The 20,882-nt window shown below is 33.6% G+C and overlaps 1 protein-coding gene across 7 annotated transcripts in view; it reads left to right on the top strand.

Annotated features, from left to right (window-relative positions):
- Positions 1-475: 475 nt before the first annotated feature.
- Positions 476-20,882, top strand: part of Mdr49 (Multi drug resistance 49) — a 95,626-nt gene continuing 75,219 nt past the window's right edge. For 2 of the 7 annotated variants that reach the window (XM_011057606.2, XM_011057602.2), the window contains exons 1-4: positions 477-720; positions 10,559-10,655; positions 12,421-12,837; positions 14,647-14,905. The gene's annotated coding sequence lies outside the window, so the exon portion shown is untranslated. Of the gene's footprint in view, positions 721-6,026; positions 6,325-10,537; positions 10,656-12,420; positions 12,838-14,646; positions 14,906-20,882 lie in introns of those variants that run through there. The other 5 variants (XM_087411105.1, XM_087411092.1, XM_087411100.1 and 2 more) reach the window with 5 other exon arrangements.

The following is a 20,882-nucleotide window of genomic DNA, read 5'->3' as shown; positions in this document are numbered from 1 at the left end:
TGATTTCAATTTCGATTTCTTGACTAATAAAGAATACTGAGATTGTAAAAATTACAGTTTTTTAACGATCATTTTTTCGATTATAATTACTTGCGGTAGGGAGGAGTTTAAAGTTTAAAACAACTTTTTTTTATATTTATTCTATTAAATTGTATTACTACCTTCCTAAGAAATGTTATAAATATCTTTGATTAAAATTGAATTAATCATTCAGAGCACACAAAAATTCTTTTTTCTAAACTATATATTATATACTATATACTATAATAGAAGAAATATCTCAGAAAGAAAAAATTGGAAATTTTTTATCAGATCAAGACGACTAAGGCTATCAGGTCATTGTCGATGTGGTGAGTGTAAACCCGGCATTAATGTTTGCCAGGCAGGCTTGGACGAACATAAGTAAGCGATCGTCACTACGGATACGCACTAACACATACATTAGTCACGCAATGTGACGAGTGAGGTAGGTAGTAGACGGTGGTATACATAGAGGTTCTAGTACCAGCGGAGTCAGTGTAAAACTGCCTTCTGTCCGTAACGTGTCGAACCATAGTCAGTTGGGTAAACCGTTGTACAGTTCGATCAGAATCCTTCTTCAACTCAAAAGAGCCCTACAGAGAGAGAAAGCGCGCGACGACTTCTGTCTGAGAACTTCCTTATCGCGAGGAGTTACGCCAGATACCCTTGAAATCCTCCACTCTGTTTCTGTACAAGAAAGTAAGTGCGATCGCTGGGTGGAAAGCCTCAGCGACAATCGATTTTGACGATTTAATAAATCAATTTTAATAGACCATTAGAAATAAATTTTGTTGTTAACCCTTCATTATTCGCATGAGAGGTCCAAAACAAGCCTGCCTGATAAATTTCCTAAATATATCAATGCTATTTATACATACATTATTATATGTTTAGCAAGATTGTTTCTCAATCAAAAAATATTTTGGCATTATCTTTATCTAAAGAATGTATAGAACATTGTGAATCTTCATTTAATTGTAAATTATCGAAGAGAACGATGAAAATTAATATAATTTTGGGATGTGTCAAAAATACCCCAAGTGAGTTAAATAAATTTTGCAAGTAATATAGGGTTAACTGCGAGTGTTATGTAATGCAGGATTTATGTAGAATTATGTAGAATTATGTAGTAAATTTTTTGTTTTTATTTTTCGTTAATAACGGATCTCTCGTCACTGGAATCTGGTTTAACGTTGTACGCATCTGATGCGACCGCATGCATTCAATTAACATGAACGTTCCTTCCGTGTTCTGTAGCAATTGATGACATCTAATTAAATTGATTCTCGCAACTGAATTCTGAGATAATACGTACGTAGACACGACATTCCGCTTGGGATCTTTAATGAATGATTGATTTGATAAGTCGAATTGATCTCGCTTCTGAAATCGTCAAAAATAAACAAAAAAATATATATATCAAAGATATTAAAAAATAAAAAAGAAATAAAAATAATATTTAGGACAAACAGAACAAATGCGATTTAGATTATGAAATATAAAATTGCTAATTATCGTTTAACATAGTATTTCATTCTATTTCACTTCGACAATCGGTCCTCACGTAAGCCAAAAAAGTTGTAGGTTATTGATGGAATAAAAAAATCGATATAAATCATATTGACGGAAGTTATTTAATCTTTGCGTTTTCTCTATTTCTACTTGTTTTTACGGATGTAATCTCTGCAATACGAGTCATGGAAGTGAGCGCGGAATATTGGAGGAAATATGCGAGTTTATATATGCGTGTAGAACAATGCGGATGTCGACAGGTTGCTGAGACTTATTGGCGAGCATTATCTGGTACGATATCGGGAAGTGGATGGCATGAGTCGGTCAGACTGCGATTATATGCGTACGTGACTCTGGAAAATCATATGCCATAAATTTGCGGGGTTGGACCCCGAGGTTGTGGAGGGCGCGTTATATGCGAATAAATCAAGGCCAGTGGGCAGCTCACGCCGAAAAAATTCAATCAAACAAACGTGTCATCGGACAAATGTTCAAAACGACTCATTCATCGGTGGACTTACAAGTAGATACTTGACGAGATCATTATTACATTTATCGAGCGAAGACAGAGAGGTGTGTGTATGAGAAAGTGAGGGAGTGAGTGAATGAATGAGAGAGACAGAGAGAGAGAGAGAGAGAGAGAGAGAGAGAGAGAGAGAGAGAGAGAGAGAGAGAGAGAGAGAGAGAGAGAGAGAGAGAGAGAGAGAGAGAGAGAGAGAGAGAGAGAGAGAGAACGTGGTGTGAAAATATTAATCAGTAAAATGTTTGTTTACTTAAGTAACTAGGTTAATTAGATTGAAAATTCTGTCTATTAATTTTTACACGTGATACATTATTCGCGAAAATGTTAGACAATTCTTATATTAGACTTCATGATTAAAAACTGTTAAGTTTTATTTCACTATTTATCTGGAAAATAATGAAAAAAATAACTTAATTTTTTTCTTATTCTAATTTTTAACAATGAAATACAATATTACACATTTTTATATTTTAAAATCTTTGCTCCCACAAAGTAAATATTTTATGTAGAGGCACTTTTACAAAGAACTGTTAAATTCTTAATCGAGATAAAATCGACACGTTTGGTACTTTTTCCACTTTTAACACAACTTCAATTGGTAATAAAAGCAATTAGAAAAAAATTCGCTGAAACGTGCAACACAGAAATGAGTAACGTAACGTTGAGGCCACTTGAAATATCACACTGCAATTATTTCTTTGTTCATTAAACCGAGTGTTTTACAGTCCTTTGTGACTAATGAATGACCGTATAGATTTTCTTCGGATACGAAGACTTCGCAAATATATAGAAATAGCTCTTCTAGTTTTAGCTTTACGGTCGCATTACGCATGTATGTTTCACGCGTTGATATGTGGTCTCAAAATAGCGATAACCAGCCTCAACCCATCCAAGCTGAATAACTGGCGTGTTAGATTTATGCTTTCTGCGTGTAGATAGCAGCTCGCGTCTTCCATATATTATACATTAATAACGCAACGTTGCGCCAGATTGTTGATTATTGTTCAATTAGTAAATCGTATAGTTTAATTTCCCGCTCCGTACATTATATAACGTTTAAGCGAATATTTCCTAATGGAACCGCATTTCATCTAATTGGGTTAGATATCAAATATTAATTAATTGACGGTATAATTTTGACCGGAGCGCATAGCAAATCACGTACGACGTCACGAGAATTGATTTGAATTTGATTTTTGCGTGAATTTCCTACGCAAATTTGTCCGCTCGTCATTTCGTCGGCAAATAATTGATAATCAAAATTAACTATCGATGTAACGACGTTAATTTCTCTGCGCGACTCGCAGCTGGGACTTTAAATGATCTGACGCGACCGAAAATATCGGTGGCTAATTCCCGTCGCGTATTTACTAAGGGCAAACGCATTTTTCACACCATGACGTAGGCTTCATAAAAAAATGTGGTTTTTTTCCAGCTGGTTGCACGCAGCTGAAAAAAAACTTCGAAAAACAAGCCGACAATGAATTTGTTTTACGTTGTCGTAAGTAATCGAGTACACTTTTATCGCGTCATTCGATGATCGCGTTCAAATATCAATCGAGAACGCGCTCAAATTGCTATTTATGCAACTTTTGACCGTAAATTTTGCGAGAAACGCATTATAGTCAGATATGATACGTGGGGATTGGTTTTTTTCTTCCGCCTCTATTAAAAATCTTCTAATAAAAATCTGGAGCTCGAATGTGTATCTTAACACATATACTCGTAATACAATGATATTCCGATCCTTTATTGCACATACGGATCGTTTATATCCCGAATTAATTTTCATTACTTTTATAAATATACAAAAAGTTAATAAATAATTTTTATATATATTTTAATATTTCCATAAAGTAAGTACATCAATGTAATTTTAAAAAAGTATAAGATATTATTTAGTCAAATTAATTCTTATTTCAAAGAAAAGAAGTGTGTAGAATATAAATTGTGTACATTAAGGGTGAAAGTTATAAAAAATGAACAAATGAATTTCCATTTTTATGATCGTCTATCATAGAAATGGAAATTATACGTTTTTATAGAGGTATATACGCCTAACATATCAACATTATATTGTACGCGTGTTTCTAGCGCAAAACGTTATTTTGTATATAAAATTCCAATTTATTTAATGGAATCTTGAAAATACATATTGCATGTAAAATAAATGTAGGCTACAATATTATATGATTATGCTGGGTCGGAAAAACCCAGTATAATCATGTAATTTCACATAAATATTTTTTTCTTGTGTACTTTTCTTTTTCGTAGAATTTTCGGAAATTAATAAAATATAGCGAATTAATCGAAACTGATTGTCTCTCATCCAGACAATTATTAAAGGATCTCTATAGCTTCTTTTAGCGTCACTTTGGAAAATAGCGTCTGAAACGCGGTCGAGTGACGTCATATTACCGAAAGAAGACGAACGAAGCTTTACGAGAGGAGGATTTCAGAGTCGAAAGGAGACAGCTCCGTCGCTAGGTGACGTTTTCTCGACATCTATCGCGCTCGTCTTGTCCCGTTTCTCCAAGCCTTCTTTCCGGATTCGACTCCCGGTAGTTGGCCCTTTCGAGATCTCAAGGTGGGAAACGCGAGATGCATGTGTCGCGGGTGGTTTAGGGAAGTCGGGGGATCTTATTGAATCTGCTGTAATCCGCGAGCGCCCGACGTGTATTCGGATGCTTTTGACAGCGCTCCGCTTTGCTCTCGCGGGCGGATTATATTGATTATATGACGCAACGCCGGCTTTCTCAGAACGATATCGATTTTACAGCGCCCTGTCGACGCCGTAGGCCTCGACGAGCCCCGATAAGCAAGCTTTGATAGTGGTAGCTAGAATTTCGTGCGCTAACGCCCGACTTCATCAACATGATTATCGCTCTTGTAACGCAAAATAATTCTCAAATTGACTCGTTAAATGTAGAAATTACTAATCAATTTACTGTCTTATATCCCTTTTCTCAAGAATATAATAGATAAAGAAAAAGGTACATATATGTTAATAATCAAATTCTAGTAAATTAGCATATTGGATTTAAAAATTGTAATATTGATAGTTAATTTTTATGTGACGATTTATTGTCTAATAATTATACTAATTTACAAAGTTTTGTGCAAGAAGAAGATTGTTTCTAAGATAATTTTCAACGCTTGAATCTGCTATCAAAATATTTCTGTTAGGTTCGACTTTCGAGATATGAGAAGACAATTTTTTATATTTATTGAAATTAAAAAACAAATCGGAAATGTTTGATTGGATGTTTAACTTCTGTCTTTGTATGACTACGAATCGATTTCACGTATTAAAATTCAGCGATAGTTATATAGCATAATGTTTGTTCGCGTTACTTGAAATTCCTTACAAGAATTTTTACACTTAAAACGAGATAAATGTAATAAGTATATTCGGACGTTGAAAAAAGAGGCAGCGAAGATGCTGAGCACAAAAAGTATAAGCCTATTAATTTCATTTCACAAACCTATTAATTTCATTTCACTAATTTCATTAATTTCATTTCAATATTCTATTTAACATTCATCATCAAATTCTGGTGAATACCTTACTCATTATTTGTCATATTTAAATTATTCAGAAAGAATTGCTATATCTTAAAACTTGACATGCTACATATCAAGCATTATTTGTTATCAAAATAATGTCTTTAATCATATGACAAATAACGTCAGTTTGTTTATTAGAATCTTAAAAATGACATGCTACGTCTTAAAATTGACATATTGTATCTTAAAGAATTCGGCCTGGTGGAATTTTTCTAGCGGCAGATTCAAATTTACCGCGCCAAAATAAAAAAATTTATTTTTTTTCCTGTATTAAAAAATTTATTTAAAATTTATAAATTAATAATAAATTTATAAATTTATAAACTAATTATAAACTAATCATTACAAAGCAAGAAAAGATCAAAATTCGCCCCGTGTTTGCTACATAAGTCGCAAAATGTTGCAAAAGAAAGGGCCTTGGGCTTAGCGAGGGTAATTTCAAAAGTATCGATTCGTCGGCCGTTCCGTCAAGCGTGTTGTAACGGCGTGCCGTAGGCATACTGCAGCATACAGGAAGGGCAAGCCTGTATATTTCGTGATCTATATATCTGAACGGCAACCAGAAAAGTCGCCCAAGCAATCAGTCAGACTTGTGTGTTCGTGCGCAACTCGCGCTCCCAGCCGGACTTTGAGTTTCAGTCTTTCCGTCTATGCGAGACCATGGGGAATTCTTTGGAACAAACTATCGATCGCAATAACTGGTAGGTTTCTCCGGCTGATGCGAGTGAATCCGAGCAGATGCGATACCACGATATTCTGATAACCGATATCGCGCCAGGGAGTCTTTTTCGGTGTCGTATTTTTATATTTTTATGGTATTGATAGGGAACATTGATAGAACTCATAACATCGAGGCGCGATATAATCGAATTTGAACATTGTGAAAGGAAAACGTGATCGCCTTTGCAAGTTCGTTTTTCAGCCACTTCAATCAATTTTTTGAACATTGAAGACAAAAAGATATTGGAGTAAAATTAAAAAAAAAAATAATTTTGCTTTTCAAATAAATGTTCAGTGACATTAATATCAGAGCTGCCAAAGCTATCAAAATGACTAGGCTATTTTTTTCTTCAATTTGTAACGGTGCATTTTTTAAAATTTTCCTTTCGTTACAATATATAAATGATTAAATTGATCAATTTATTGTTCCGCTTTATTCCTTTTTTTAAGAATGTAAAGTCATTTTCCATGACTTTTATTGGAATATGTAAATATTAAAAATAATTAAATTAATTTATTATTCACCTTCATCCATTGTTTTGAGGACATAAAATGTAAAAATAGATAAGTATATGTTAACAGTCGATTCTAGTAAATTAGCACATTTAGTTTTAAAATTGCAATAATGATAGTTATCTATTTCATATTATAGCCTCCTATCACATTCTTAGATTTTTATAATATTGATCAATATTAATATGTATATATATAATATATATATATATATATATATATATATATATATATAATGCTCTGGTGCTATGTAATAACGCTCCGGTATGTTGTACTTCGTAAGGAACATCATGCTTCATAAGGAATTCATCTTCAATAATGCATTCTTTGAATTTTAAGATAATAATAAGATGCCTATAATTAAATATTAAAACGTCTAAAACAGAAAAATCTAATTTCCTACAAAAATACCCGCGAGATAAATAAAATTGGTATATCAGGCTTTGGAAATGAGCAGCTTAATAACAGTGATAAGTCCGCAGTTTACATTAACTTTAAGAATAGCCAATTCATTCGTTTCAAGTTAAAAAATCTCTCACAAAAGTAACTGCTTATTAAATACTTGTAACTTAATATTTTAAAAGGCTGTGTAACGAATATGCTTATGTCATTGGAAGAATATAATAAGAACACTAAGATATTTGAGAAGTATATTAAGGTGTGCGTTCACGGACAAAGTTAAATCACTCCTCTGCCTTTGAAATGTTTCGTAAGAATGTAAATATTATGCCTATATATCGCCTTATCGATGTTATGTAAGACGCTCCGTTAATATTTTACGTATCAATGAAAATGTAGGACACAATTCTATGCAAATATATTTTATACAAAGTAAACAATTCTATAATGTTATATAAATACATAATAGATGCTATTGATATAAATCAATAATCTCAATTATTAATGAAGCTTCGCTGTTTAATAGTCTCATTATTCGAGACCCTATTGGACCTACAAATTAATATCCGTTGCCATTAATGTAATATTAATTATCATTTAGCAGAAAGAATGATGAATCATCCATAGAATTAACAATTAAATAAGAATTTTATCAATAATTATATATCAACTAATTTGAATACCATTGTATTCTGTTAGAATAGATATGTAATAAAGCGCACTTATCTGATCATAAAAATAGATCTAAATAAAAGAAGATTTTTAAAATTAAATCTTAATTTAAATATTAATTTATTATATAATTTTAAATTAATATTTAATTTTACAAAGTTAAATTAAATTAAAGTTTAAATTAAATAATGTGTATATGATTACAAAATTAATTTAAATTAATTTAAGAATTTTAAATTTCTTTTTCTTTCCTTAAATTAAAAAAATTTTGAAAGGAAATAAGTAATGATCTTAATATCCTGCATAAAAAAATTAAGATTAAAATGGTATCGATGCAATATGACTTTTTTTTTATGTAAGATGTCCTAAAATGCACTTGATGTTCCAAAATGCACTTTCCACGAAAGTTTCGCGATTCTATGATGACGTAGAGATATTTCTTTTAGCAAAGGTGTTAAAACAGCTGAGAAAAAATGAGTTTGTCATCTTGTCCTCCGCGTTTTCACAAGATATCGCGACAAGAAAATGTGTCAAGGTTATGGAGACGTTGATATTTTTATTAAGGAGAGAAGGGAAATATGATCCCGCAATATCCAGAGTTTCCATTTCTTTACCCCTTTGATGAACATTATGAGTTTAGCCGACATAGAGGCTTCTTCCTGCTAATATCGAATACCTACATCGATCATCGTCACTCAAGCCTGAACTTTTGTGTAAACGAACGATGATTAAAAGACTATGTACCAGCCATTTGCTGATCACGTATAATTTTGTCGGAGCTACTTACATATATGGAACAATCGGAATAATCGAGTTATTTAAATACGACAACAAATGTAAAGCGCGAGAATGTCGACTTCAGATATAAACAGACAGACAATGCGTTCTTCGCGAGAGATCTCTCGAGTGACTTTTCGCGACGTCTTCTCGGTCCGGTTGAATTCCAGGGGGAGATTCTGCTCACAAGACTTTACTTAATACTCGCCAACATTCGTAAGAGAAACGATCAACAATGCCGTAGGTAAGCCCACACGGATAAAGTGACACGACCACAGAAATTGAAAATGCGGGGAATGTCGCGGATATGTTTCGTCTGTCCGACGAGATTTCTCGGTCGCGATGTTTAACCGAGATATTTCGAGATAAAGAGGAAGAATTGCTGCGGTCTGCATTTTCTCACGAAGATCCCCGGTGTCTAGGCGCGCATCCCTCACGTATTTCATGGACCCCGGGGGCGTTTGCAGAATTCTTGTTTGCGACGGGGGAGGAAATCGGGGGAAGAAGGAAAGAGGACGAAGAGATGGAGGAGTGAGAATTCGCGCAAGAGAGGAGTCGTCGAAGACTCGTCGACTTCTTCTTCACTTCTTCGCGCGCAAAAGTTCGAAATACAGCCCCGAGGTGGCGAGTAACGACAACGGCGGAGATGATTGATTGCAAAGAGCGCGCGGTGCTCTTCGAACGCCACAATGGGGACCAGAAATATGAGACCGGAATAAAATTCATAGCCGTTGCCAGGGGAGACGTTAGGCCGCGATTGAGATGCAAATAAGAGCGAGACACCCGGTAGCGGTAGGCGACTTCGTGGCATCTGCGTAACTCATTCGTACCGACGACAGAAGCGTTTGTGGAAGAGAATTTTTTATGAGCTCAGGAAGCCGCTATCTGTGCTTCGAAGTTTTCGGTGTCTTCGAGGAAATTTTTTCGACGAGTGGGACGCCCGACAAGGATCTTTATTCGTATCGCGAATTAACTGTTTATTTAAAAGTCACGTAAAGAATATTTTAGGAAAGTAGGCTACGTGAAATGTATAGAGATATCTATGTAGATCGATACCTATTTTAACCTTCAGCTGACATGCCACAATTTTGATTTTCTTCCTATACTTTTTTTTACTTTAATTTACCGTACAATTATTTTTATTCTACATTCAGAAAAAAGATATCGATGGCACTTTAGAGGTGACAACTATATAAGTTTTATGTAAAATTTATGTACATAAGTGAATAAATTAGGATAGAACAGGGCTAATTAAGCCAAGGGACAAGTTGGGAAATGCAAATATCTAAATAATTAAAATATATATAAATTGCATAAGATAACACAAAGATGGAGATTTTTATGCCAAATGTAACAATTCGTGTTCGGTTGTCAACAGCCGAATGCGCTTTTTAAGTAAGAGAACGATACATAGAATTAATGTAAATAGTCGAATAAACTAAAATGTTTAATAAATAATTTTAGCAATGATTATAAAATAGTTCATTCAACTATATGTATGTATGGACATTAATTCTATAGATGTATAAAACTTGTCATCATTGTAGTTACTAATGTAACTATATTTTTTCTCCAAGTTGTAATCCTTATTCTAATTTTAATAAAATAATTTTGCCTTTTTTTCGAGTAACCGCGATGGTTAAAGTTTACAACTAAATTAATGAGATCCATGTTTATTGTTAGAAAATGTTTAAAACTCGAATTCCCATAAGTATAAAATTGCCACTCCAAACTGTAGTGATTTTAATCTCACCTGTAATTATATATATATTATATATATATGTATATATATCGTCATCATAATGTTTATGCATCTTCTTTCATTAATCGTAGTACGATCTTTTCTTCTTTCAGTTAAATTTACCAGCGGATGGATATCGCTCTCGTCGGCTCGAAAGGCCGTTAAAGGTATTATTCGTTAGCGTGGAAACATAGTCCGTGCCCGATGAGTGTGAGTATCGTTTCGCACGGAATATTCCTAATTTCGTTAACTGTACATTATCCAATTACGCGCAATCATTTTCCACGTGATCGCTATTATTCCGATCGCGCCCGGCATATTATCGTTCGTTTTCCGAAAACGATTCGCCGTTCATAGCGATTTGGATCCGTACGATTTAGATCCACAGAATCTAATCGTTGCTTTTTTTTCTGCAAAGCGAATCAAGCGCGGCTAATGATTTTTCCTTCTTTACGTATCACGATTACGTATCGCAATTGCCACCTAACGGAACGGTGACTCTCTCTTTTTTTCCAATGATTAAGTGCACACGTTTTGTGGCAATCGATCGTGTGTGACTCACGAAGGAGTATAAGGGAACTCGGCATGCCCGTACCTTTCTGATCTCATTATCGTGATCGTGTCGAAGCGATTCCGTAGAAAGAATTAAATCCGACAAAAGAGTCGCGAGAATGTCGCTACCATTACGGTATAAATCGACCGCTATGTATACGTACGATGTTGCACGTACCTACTACAGCTGCATCGCCTGTTCGTTCCTTATTGATCGCGCTACAGGGCTTTAAGCGCCGTAAGAAACTACATAAATTAATCATGAGACGAGAGAGACTTGCCGCGGGCTCTTAAACGGATCACGTCACTCCTGGTGGTATTAGAAATTAAGGATAATTAGGAGAATTAAGATAGAATGTCGGCGCGTGCGCTTTATTTTCTTTTCGTCGACAACAAAAGGAATTATTTATTTTTCTATTTAGCAAGATCTGCGTTAAATTATATTATTTCGATGGCAGACTGCACGTAAGAAGTATATAAATTAATTAAAGCAGACGAGAAGAGAGCAGCTGGCAAACTCGGAGACCATAACGTAGATTCAGTGACGTTAAAAAATAAATAGGAAAAGATATTGGCACATATAAAGTTTTTTAGATCTTGGGAGATCAATTCTTTATATACGGACATGTAAAGAAATAAAATAATTAAGAATTAGTTCTTATGATAATATCTGTAACAATATACAATACGAATAAAGTAACAATATAAAATAAGAGAAAAGATACGTACCGCGACAAAAAAAAGTATAATAGTATTGTGTAGGCATCACTGTGAAATAAATTATGCTGAGAGTGCTCAATCCAGTTCCAGAATAATTTATTTGCGACGTTTCTAGATTTGTGTGATTCTATTTACGTGAATGATCTGAATGAAGTTGCATCACTCTCCAGTTTTTATATAAATGTCTAACTTCCTATATGCTTATTGCTTTGTTATATTAATATTTCAATTTTCATAAAAGTTTAAAGTATAATATATGTATTAATATAATAACCCATATGGGATCTTTTACAGTCATCAATCAATTATATTTAGTACAAAATCGATTATATACAAATTTGTTATTATATTCTCAAGATTTCTGATTCTCAAAAACCACTTAAATCAGAGTGTCGAGATATTATGATATTCTGAATTATGTTATTGTTAAATTAGAGAAATAAAATAAAAAATCTGGCGTACTTAATTTTTTGAATCAATTACTGTACACCTCTTCTAGGAAGAGCAGTAAACTAGTTTCCATCCATCTAGAACGCGATTAAATGATGTGTATAATAAGATTGGGAATAGAGCAATAAATTAGCACATAAATTGAAATAAATAGAACTCGATTGGCGACAGTAAGAATTCCAGCTCAATGGGTGAATATAATAATAGATATTACGACATAGATCTAACAAGTGCTGTTTTTTCCACGTTACAGATTCGATGGACGAGCAGCCATATGGTGAAGCCGAGGAGATTTATTGGAAATACCAACAACAAAATGATCAATATACGGGAATATTTGTAGATATCTTAAAGAGATAATTTAATGATAAGAAACATTGTTCCTCGTTTGTTCCTCGTGAGTTACGTACAAAAATAAGTCCTGTACGAAACTTATCAGGAATCTGACGGAGAATATTCACATTGTGAGAACGTAAGATGGGCTATCGTGTGTTGTAAGAAGAGTTTACAGATTCGTTAACAGGTCGCAAAACATTTTGCCAGGTCTCTGCGAGCCAGGAGACGAGTACTAAATCCGACGAGAGCGGATCTAAATGTACTTGTGACTGATCGATTTGTTTTCTCGCATTTTATCCAGATTTAGAGAGATTTTTTTACTTTTTTTATTACGGTGAGTAATAAAACACAATATCAAGATACAATATAACATTCGTTTCCCACTAGATGTTTAATATCTAACTAGTAGGGCCAATTAATCACTTATTTTGGATATTAAAAGTATTGTTAACAATACTGCAATGTCTATTTATTGACAATTTGATTGATTTGTGATTTATTCTTAAAACCAGAAAAATATATCATTGTTCTTATTCAATTTCTGTTAACAGTATCTAGTTTTAATACTCAAAATAAGTGATTAATTGGCTAGAATGTTAAATTTTTATAAATATCATTCCTATGCAAAAATTCAGGTAATGAAATCAAACAGAATTTGTGTTACTGTAACAGAGCATACAATCGCGAAAGTTACGAACGCCAAAAAGATCGTAGAAAGTTTTGGAACACATAGGATGTGTAGAGAGAGAATATTTTTTACGTACAACCGGCATGTACCAAATTACCATGTTGTGTGGAACGTAATTGCGAATTCGTAGTGAAAGCCGTTTTCGCAGTGCTAGTAGTCGAGATGTACAATAAACGTGGTCGCGTGAATCCGGTACTCTAAAAGCTGCATGAACCAGAAGAATAGATAAAACATTCAAAATATAATAGCGCTTCGAAATTCTAACGAAAATAATAGTTAACAAATAAAAAAGTTATCGTTCATTTATTGATTATTTACAGATTTGTAAGAGAAGAGGAATCTTTTCTGAACATTTTACATCTAGTCATTTAGATAACCTTTACTTTATAATAACAAGTTTAAACATAAGACTGACGGCATGCTGTATAATTTATTTTATATTGCATTGAGAAGAATTGAAAATGTTGGTTGAAACGTCTGCATATTAATTTAAAATACAATAAAATAAATTTTTTTACGCACCGACAACCGCGTTAGCTCTTTGCCTTTTTCATTTTTCTATAATAAAATATTGTAATATTAATATTAAAATGTAATTTTGGTGTAATAACTGATTGTAGAGGAGAGAATAAAAGGATATTCTTTCTAATTTCTTTTATATTTCCGTTCTTTTTCTACGAGCAACTCCAAATGATAATTTTTGAGTTACAAATAATCGAAAGAAATATAATGACTGATTGTAAAAAAATAAAAGTATATTCTTTTTTATTTCTTTTATGTTTCCGTTCTTTTTCTATAAGTAACTCATAATCAATTTTTGAGCGACTCAAATTGGAATAATAACTGATTGTACTTAAAAATAAAAGTTCTTTCCTTTATATTTCCTTTTTTTTTGACAAGTAATTCAAAATGATAATTTTTTTATTTATATTTTGTTATAGCAAATAAGTAATATGTACAAAATATTTTTAAAAAATTCTATGTTAATGAAAGAATATATTAAAAATTCAACTTACTTATTTACAAGTATTGTATTACGAGAAACAATTAGACATAGGAATTTCGACGTAATGCATGACGAGTCTAACGAATATTCAATATTAAAAATGGTTTTAAAAATATATCAGCCGATCAGCTCAGTTCAGTTCGTGTACTGCAAGAACCGAGGAATTGTACGGCAATTCATCATAATTCACGACGGTATTGTCGCGAAATAGTGAGACATTTACAACGATCCGCTTCGACAATCGAATGGCAAACCACTTGATCGTTTAAAAACAACTTGATCGAATTTAACGTGTAGTCAATATAACAATAATTTATCGGCGTATCGCGCGCGTTCTCAGGCATGCTGTTGTCGAACAATCATTGAGGCTAATCGATTATTCAAAGTAGCCTCTTTCCCTCCACTAGAAAAACTATGGGGAAACAATTTAATCGTTCTTGTGCTTTCAGATTTTAGATACTATTGTTTATTTTACGGAAGAGAGGAAATGCAAGCCAAAGTATATAATCGAGAGTATTATCGGCAGTATTTATTACGTTCGCAATTCACGTGGTATTAGTACAGAAGAAACTAAACTTACATATCGCAATCGAGAAGACACATGGTCGACACTCTGTGGGAAAAACGGATGGTGTTTTAGACTCGTAAAGACTTCGATCAAAATTTTCGATTCTCATGTGCCGCGTCAGACAGAGTTTCGTCATAATGGTGAGTAATAATCGCACATTTTATAAATTAATTTACGCTCTTATGCGCTAGAAAATGTAAAATCTCATTCATTATGCTCGCCATTAAACCATCGTTTCGCTTTACGTAACTCGATATACATAACAAATGCTGTCCATATTGGCGCACGTAATCCAAATAGCATGGTGTGTACCTAAGCGATACATGTACATATATTGTGTAAGCTCGGCAAGCGACTCGCCAAGTCGATAACCTTCGTCACGGTCGAACGTCTTGTGAATCTGCCTGGCTACTCCGGTCCTGTGGTTGTCGAACAAGCGGAAATTCTCGCTCGGTTCCGATTGCCCTTTACAAGATTTACACCGCGCACCCGCATATTGCTGGATCGCGGAATTGTATTGTCATTCATGCAAATTTCGATGAGCGAGCGGGGGAATTACGTTTGCGAAGTTCCTCCCATTAATCAACGTTTCCTATTGCACTTAGGAGATCAGCTCTCGCGTGCAGCGCATCGCCTCCGCAATCCAATTTATTTCTCGCGTTTCTCGGACACGTGAAAACGTCTGTGACTTCCCGATGAAAAATCGAGGATGCACCACGGTTTTTTTCTCCGTTGAACCTGTATAATAAGGATCAATGTCGATATGCATACGTACGATTTTGACTGCGTTCAAAAAAACGAAGCCGTTCTATAAGCGATTGTGATTATTTAATTGTGATTGATTCTTATTTTAAGTTTTTACTGAATCTAAATTAATCGTAAAAAGAATCTCGGTGCGTTCACTAAGCGGTTTTATTTTCTGCACTTTAACTTTTAATATCAACGACAATATGCTGATACTTTATTACACACGACGGGTTTCGTATTTTGTGTCTCGAATTAATTTTGACTTTTACAAATATATACAAAAATTATTAAGTGATATATTACATATTTATGAAAATATATTCGTTACTATTAACCATATTAAACTAATAATTGTATAATTTTGATTCTTCGAAGCTTCGAACATTGAAGTATTTAATAGTGTGAACGTCATTGTTATTTAGACGTGTTAAGTAACATTTACATTATGAACATTTACATACATGGAAGTTAAAAGTAACAAATGGTTATTTAACTCAAGGGATTAGGTTGCTCCTTTGATATCTAATAACGTGAATGCAGCCATTGTTATCTGAACATTTAATGCACCGCATTACCGTTTGCATATGTATCGCAGGATGTTCTCGCGCGCGACTGACATTGAAAATTAGCATGTAAGATCGGCCGTGTTATGCAGATCAACGCGAGTCTGATGCAACAGGCAAGCTCGTACGTTTCGCGAACGCGAGAAAGCGTTCCTTCAGAAGCGAGAAAGGTCCATCTACGTCTATCATAATGCTTTAATCATAGGCGATCATGGTTGTAAGGAAAGAACTTATCATAAGCATTGTTTGTATAGGGAAAGCGCGAACATGTTAAGGTTGAAAAGAAAAAAAATGACACAATTAAAATTAGATTAGAAACCATTTTTTTTCTCTCTCTTAAAGGACTTAACTTTGAAATAAAATTAAAAAAAATTAAAAAACTTTAACATTAATATGTCGTTTTAGTTAAAATATTAAAAAAGAGAAACCATCTGCTTTGCTCGACTCCGCTGGACAAAGCAAATGGATCACTCGAGCAATGCAAATAAAATTAAAAAAATTAGAATCAGTCTTGGCAATCATCACAAAAGTAGCTATCAAATCTATATGTAGTGCAGCCTTCACCATTTGCTGCAATGACTGCACTAGATTAGTTATAAACAAATCATCATATTACATTATGACAAAAAATAAATAAAAATGAGATGTAAACAAATACGTACTTTTCGTACACTCGAAAAGTCGTCTGTCCCTCTCGTCTGTATTCCAGTTTTATTTTCATTGTAACCATATACCGAGTAAAGAGGATGGATCATCCGCTTTGCCTAAAAAACCTACCTGGCGCAAATTTGGAAAGATTAGAATAAGTTGAAGCACCAAGTGAAAAATTTTAACCTCGAATACACGTTTAAAGACACAGAATTCTTATAAAAAAATCATTCACACTAGTTAAGGAACAATTACAGATAATAATTAAGCTACCTGAGAAAAAATCGCAAGAAAACACTCAATTTTCTATATGTCTCTAAATTAAATACAAACGAATGCAATCATATGTCGTTTCATACTTTCATAGCATCAGTCATTCCTCCAACTGCTAGAGACTCATAGCGCAATCTCAGATAGATAAGCAAAAATAAAAGGTATTCGCTTTACCCAGGGCGTTCATTTTGCTCGGGCTTCCCTACATAAAATCGCAATGCGTTATAATTACGTTCTGTGTTGTACAATAATTAATCTGTCAACGGCTAATGTTTTATCATAAAGAGAATTAAATTAATTATTGTGTGTGCTACAACATTTATAATACAATTATGTTTGCTAAAAAAAATTGTAAAAAAATAATAATGAGAAAATAAGTTGACATATATTATATTAAACATAAATTATATACATACATCCCAAATTATACTTAAAATAACAGAATCACAAAAGAAGAGTAGAATGTATTACATATAAGATGTTGCCAATATATTTATAAATACTCATTTCTTCATGTTTCGAGAAGATTGTCTCATTAGCTATCGAAATGCCACATAAGCATCGTAAGTGATTGTAATCAGTAATTGTAAGAATTGACCAATCACAGTTGAATACGAGAAGAATATTCGATAATAATTTGTCAATTCTTATAATTACAGTAACTTAAAACTACGTTCATAAAAATGTAGAATGGGATTTAGTACGTCGTTTATATGAGAAATAAGCTTAAATATAAAAAGTAAGAATAAGAAAGCGATCAATCATAGTCGATTAATTTTCTCACATCCGATTGTGAAAGGTCAATTTCTTACTCTTACTTTTTATACTCTTACTTTTTAAGTTTACTCCGCATATTGTAGACGACACATAAGAGGCTTTTTACTTTAAGCCAAACTTTAAGTCATAAACCATAAGAAATCCATCAATCACGGTCGAATATGAAAAGAATAATCTATGATTAGTTAATTTGTTACGACTTAATATTTAGACTTATTGTAGAAATTCTATAAGAAATTGAGTCAACTCGTACGCTTACGATAACAACAAGCATTACAATCGTAAAGAGCTTATGATAGATATTATAATAGATGTAGATGAGCCTTTAATGATGCGAACTAGTTCGTAATGCAGATCGAAGGTATCTCAGAATGCGATCCCGCAGGTTCATCGACTCTGGTAGTGACAATCAAACATGAGGCACAGTATCCGCCTCATAGAGGAGTAACAGGAACTCCCCGCCGTCCGTCTACGACAGGATTGTGTTACCAAGCTGGAGAGATAATGTTCCGTAATTGCGCGTCTCGTGCAAATATCAAGCAAATACGGTAGTATATCGTTCGTGGTGCAATTAAAATGGTATCGCGTTTCGTTTCCGAGTGATAAGCGACGTGGCTGCGTGCTCGCGCGGTAATCGTTATGAAAAACGGGCGGATCAAGTGAATGAACCTAACGAAAATTAATGCGTGCAAGAGAGCGCTGGGCGTTTAAGCATTATGCTTCTAGCAGCCGTTCCATCATCGCGCGGAATATTGAATAGTTCTGCTATCCTTATAAAACCAGTTCCGTTCCTTTCTTAGAATACCATTCTCTTGTCTTCCTTCAGAACGAATCAATCTCAATTGTCTGTTTGATGTAATTATCGGCACAATCGATCGCGATTGCGTTTCGATGTCGGCGCGTAAAGAAAAAGATGGTGGGTGTTCGCGCGTAAATCCGATTTTGGATTAAGGCGATGGGAAACAAAGAGCGAATAATGTATTTTCGACTGCCGCGAATAAATATTTCTTTCTCTCTCTTACAATCCTTGAAACGCAACGTAAGGATTCACGTTTATACTTTCGGTTGATTCATTAGTTAGAGCGATCGCAGAATTCCGCTGTAAATTCCACGACTTGATGGTTTCTATTCGGGGCATCTCTCTTCACCGCTGGAAACGACGGGTGCGCGTTCGCTAATATCCGGTTCCTAGCAATTAATCGACTTTCATTATTTCCATTGATTACAACTTAAATTATTACGAGAGAACTCATCTCCGCGATCTTCTCGTCACGAACAAAACAGCGCGGTGCCAATATTCCAGCGGATCGCAAAAATCTTATTTCGCGTTCTATGCTGCTGATACGAAGAAAAGTTTACTCCACACGCAGATTGTTGTTTCCGCTTTCGTCGTCCGCAAACTTTACGATTTCGCGAACGATCTAAATCTGTCGCTATTTAATTACGCGGAATTATTAATCGGAATATAAAACTTGCGAGATAATAATTAACTCCCTTCAGAATTGATGGTGCTTGTTGATCAATTAAATCGCTTTATTAAAAACGTTGAATAATTGAAAAATGAAAAAAATATCTGAATAAAAATGGACAAATCAGAAGATTCTAATCTTATCAATCAGAATCTGATTATCTTTAGAATTATGATAGATTCAATTAGAAAAAATTTTGATTTATCCATTTTTATAACTAGAATTTCAATTAATGCAACAAGACTCTTTTTTCAATTCAATTTTTTTCTATATTAAATTGCAAATTTGGATTATTCTTATTAAAATTTACAAGGGTACCATCAAAACCGTCACTCACCGATTCCCCAGGTAGAACTTCCCCAAAACAGCACAAAAGTTGCAGCAATATTGCAAGTTTTGTGCTGTTGGGGTTAATACATGTATTAGACCCATATTTTTTTATTTGCTTAGCTCAAAGTTTAGGAGTCAAGCAATCCCTGAAAAATAATTTCGCTTTTCTCAGCGAATATCTTCTAAACTAAGATATATGAAGAAATGTTTTATACAAAACTTTGATGGTATTATATACTTTTAATAATATATTTATAAATATGTTATTAAGAGTACGATACCATCAAACAAAGTTGTTTGATGTATTTACATTTTTCAAAAATGTTAAATTTTTTAATTTATCGTCAGGATATGTTTCGATCGCTTTGAGTTAAGTAGATAAAAAATATAGGTCTAATATTTTTTAATGTTCTACAAAGTTTATAGTATATCCAAAGTCCATCAAAATCACCAAGGGATAATTCCAACGGTTTCTTTGTCAGTATTCTTTTTTTTTATGTGAATTATGTCTGATTCCTTTTTTAAAATTAATTAGTGTTTTATATTAACACGAATTAACGGGTCTTATAGAATATTGCCCCTGGCAAAAATTTTTAATGAGACGTGTTTGTATATATTTATGAAAAATTTTGTCAATAATTACATTATTTGTGAAGAATTCTATGATGATTACATCATTTAGAAGTACCGTGTTTAGAAATGAATCTTCTACTAACATTAACATAACATTTAGGAAGCTATAATAGAAACTATGAGACTATGTCATAAAACGCTACTTAAACACTTCATAGTCGTAAACATATTATAAACAACTTTATATTTCAATTTCTATCTCATGAACAAATCAATACGTGTGTTAAAGTTCAATGAAACGTCTACTTAACGTCTACTTAGCCAACTCCTTATAAACGTTTAATAAATATATTAGTTTCGCTAGGAATTCAATAACTGTGAAACTAATAACTGTGTTACAAATTTTAGCGTCAACTTCGGAGGGCTAACATGCTTTAGGAAAAGAGCGTAGATTACTAAAGTAAAATTCTGTAGAGTACTCAAGAGCACCGTAATTGAACGTCGTTAATCGATCGACTTGACGGAACTGCAAAACATGCACATGCAAAAAGCTCATTCTATGTTCTTGAGATTACGCGACGTGACTAAGACGCTTGATTAAAAATTATTGTGCACAACGTGTCGGAAAAATAACGGAAAGACGAGCGGCACAGGTTGACGTGTGCAGGTTGTCGCATGTAGGAAAAAAAAAGGAAAGTCGTTATACTTGGCCGAGATACACTGACCATGACTGAGCG

The sequence above is a fragment of the Acromyrmex echinatior genome, chromosome 1 (assembly GCF_024713525.1).
Source record: "Acromyrmex echinatior isolate Ae372 chromosome 1, ASM2471352v2, whole genome shotgun sequence".
NCBI classification, from domain to species: Eukaryota; Metazoa; Arthropoda; class Insecta; order Hymenoptera; family Formicidae; genus Acromyrmex; species Acromyrmex echinatior.
Note: the sequence above shows the minus strand (reverse complement) of the source record. Positions and strands in the feature narration are given on the sequence as shown.